The following is a 3,588-nucleotide window of genomic DNA, read 5'->3' as shown; positions in this document are numbered from 1 at the left end:
TGAGGCCCACCCACCTTTGGGAGAGCAATCTGCTCTACTTGGTCAACCTATTTAGATGCTACTCTCATGCAGAAACACCCCCACAGACACACCAAGGGTGATGTTCGGGCACATTCTGGGCACCCCATGATCAGTTCAAGTTGACATAAAATTAACCATTACAAGAAATTTGAACATTAATGCAGACTCTGAATGTCACACCAGGAATCTCATAAGTTCTGTTGTGAGAATGCTGTGGTGTCTTAATATAGTGACATGGAAGGTTCTGAAAAGGGACCCAGACACACAGTTAGAACAATCCAGGGGAAGAACACAATCTGTGAGGAAAGGCAGGCAGTGCGGCCATGGTGTGTCTGTGGGCTTTAAAAGCTCCTGTGAGTAGTGCCACTCTGCATGTGTAGAAACATTCCACCTCATCCATTCAGGGCTCTCTATGTACCTAATTTTTGTTGTGAGTCAGCAAGCTATTCAGTCCTCTGCTGTGGTACAAGACACCATGACAGATGGCAGTGCCTAGGCTGGGAAAAAGTTGCATATTCCTGCCAATAAAACTAGCCGAAAGCAGGGAGGTCCTCACTGGTGGTCAAATTAGGCTGGTTTCCTTGGGATGGTTTCAATGAAGGCATCAGCCTTATTTCCCCACAGTGGGAATGGGGAAGACCCCAAACTGTGGCGAGTGTGAGGCAGAAATCCATTAAGTCCACTGACAAGCAGTCTTGCACAGCAGAAGCATCTAAGGGGATTTAGTTAAAATTGTGTATGTCCTGATATCCAAGCATGTGACACAAATGAATGGTGGAAAAGGGTCACAGAGAGCTTTATGGAAGGGTGAGAGTCTCTAAACTTGCTGATTCACCTGTTAGCTCTGGAGCATCTACGCCCTTCCCACAGACCACAGGAAGCCCAGAGTAGTGACCTAGCTAAACTCCAGAAGATGCTGGAACCACTTGGAAGCACCAGACTCTGTGACTGAGCTCCATATCCAGCTGCTTCAACCTCTTCTCAGGATTTCAGTTCCTTTGCTTTTGAAGGCCCTACTTAAAGAGCTCACAGTTTTAGCTTTGCACAGTGGCAGTACCATAGCCAATGAGGTTTATCCGAAGCGCGATTATTGCTAATTGAAAGACCTCACAGTTTACCATCCAGTGAAATGTGCCCATATTCTACATTAATGTAATTTACGTATAACTATGTAAGAGGAAAGTTGCAAGAGGCAAGCTGACATACTGTAATATTCTGCACATACTCAACTAAATGCATATTCATTTTGATGGTATAGTGTTCTTTTACTATATTTGAGCCAATCATTTCCCTGGTCTCAAAAGTTTTTCAAGGCTCTTTAAAAGCTTGGATACACCAGACCTTGCACTCAGGGTACCTAATGAACATATCAGCTCTGCAACTTAGTAACAGGGTGACTTGAAGCAAGTGGCACAATTGACCCTCAGCTTCTTCATCTGCAACACTGGGGGAGTAATGAGTAATGCCTGCTTGCCACTACTGCTATGGAACACCCCACAGCAAGAAAATGCTTTGTACAAAACAGCCATGCAACAAAACTGTCTTTGGTTTAACTCTGAAGGTCTTCGGAAAGCCAGGAGGAAGTTCAGGAAGAGGAAGGAGTCACCACTAACTCTATACGTCGCACGGGACAGAGCCTTTACAAGCCCCGGTATATGACACCTCTTTAAGCATTCCCTGACAATCCCAACTATGAGATAAGAGGCGATATTATCCCGTGTTGCAAAGGGCATCCCTGATGTTGAGACCCACCATAACAACAAGACTGAGCCAGGTTCATCATTGCTGGAAGGCAGAAGCAGTAAAAGCTCATGAAAGGAATAAGGAATGAGAGGAAGTTGAATTTTTCTCTGGCATCCTTGCACCCAAGTTGTGATGGTTAAATTTCCATTCCCGTGGTCATGAGGAGGCAGTAAAGGGGGATGTCAAAATCCCCAGAGCTGGGGTTCCTTGGAGGGGCAGGGACAGAAGCACATCCCAAACTTAACCCATCGTGTCTCTGCATCAGAGTTACAAACAGTACAGCTGACCAGAAGGTTAGTAAAAGACATGTGACTCGCCCAATGGTGGATTACAGGTACAGAGAATAAAAAGGATGAAAAATGTTTGGGAAGAAAAAGAAAAAGCACACACTTACATATACATGAATTTATTATACACACACACACATATACAGGCAACTCAGATCAGGAAAAATTCCTCCAGGTGCTTGGTCATCTTCAGGCTACCAAGCCACATGACCCCCTTCTCAGATGACCGAATATAAGCCATATTAATTGAAATGACCCACACAAATGACAGTCAAGGTCAAGGTCCAAGAAAGAGGAAAACCCACTAATATTTTGTGCATATATGTTATTTATTCCATATAATTATTCCTGTTTTACAAGTAAGAATTCCAAGTCTCCAAATCTTTGCAATTTGTTCAGCGTCAAAAAGCTAGTAAGAGCTAGAACCAGATTTTAAACACAAGTCTGTCTCATTCTGAAATCTGAGCCCTGTTCTCGAGAGCCTGTGCCTCCACATACCCCAAAGGTTTCCAGTTTTCTAGAAGATCATTTTAAACTGGTAATGGGACATACTGTAAGCATTAATACTTGATACTTTTCACTTCCAGACAGCCTGGATCCTGTCCCAAACACTACGAATTAAGTATTCTAACTTTCGGTTAGAGGTGAGAAAATGGAGTTCCCAGGGCATGATGTAACTTGCCCAAGTTACTAGGTACAGCTAGTAAGTGATGGTGCTGGGACTAGAACTCTGGCCCCACCCCTTTTATTAGTTCTGCTCTGGAGAACTGTCACCCTGAAGTGAGCCATGGCACCAGACATTCACACAGCTAAGCATGCATTGAGGTCAGGGTGCTGAGTGGGTGACAGTAAGATAAAACTCCTAGCGCTTCTGGGGAAAGCCAGGCAGACTGGTTCCCCCATTGACATGAGTGCACATCTGAATTCCCACTTCCAGAACTCCTAAGAGGTGATGCTGTCCTCTGTGCTGATCTAGTAAGGAATTTCCATCAGCATACACTGAATAGAGGACAGGGAGATACTAACCGGTGACTTCCAGTCTTAATGAGGAAGCTATAATTGTGTCCCTGGGCCAGACAGCTGCCAGCTTCCTGAGGAAGGAGATGATATCTTTTAAGTTTTAAGGATGTGTTGTTTAAAAATAAACATAGAGGAAGTCTTGGTTTTACTTACTCTCCTTCACCTTGTCCAAGGGGGAGGAAAAGGCAACAAAATTGTCATCGGTCCAGGCATCTGCTAAATAAAGTAACACAGACACACAGCTTTCCACAGCCATACAAGGTGAGATTCAGAATTTGATATAAGTTGGTTTAAATGTGACAACAGAAATAGACTACAACATACCGTATAAAGGTCATAAATAAAGCAACAACTTCACATTAATGGGCATGGCATGAGATGTGACTCTTGATCCAAAATCTGCCGGGCAGACGCAGGCAAGAAGCATCTCCTGACTTGCTTTTGAGTGATGTCTTGGAAATGGTTCATAACAACCATGAATTTCAATTTGGTTTAGTAATCCCATCCAAAGCAGAAC

General features: G+C 43.8%; 1 pseudogene; it reads left to right on the top strand.

The window, feature by feature from the left end:
- Window positions 1-1,057: 1,057 nt before the first annotated feature.
- Window positions 1,058-1,206, top strand: LOC116594554 (annotated as a pseudogene).
- Window positions 1,207-3,588: the final 2,382 nt, after the last annotated feature.

Source organism: Mustela erminea, chromosome 6 (genome assembly GCF_009829155.1).
Source record: "Mustela erminea isolate mMusErm1 chromosome 6, mMusErm1.Pri, whole genome shotgun sequence".
Classification (NCBI taxonomy): Eukaryota; Metazoa; Chordata; class Mammalia; order Carnivora; family Mustelidae; genus Mustela; species Mustela erminea.
The sequence above is the reverse complement of the archived record's forward strand: the minus strand, read 5'-3'. Positions and strand labels throughout refer to the sequence as shown.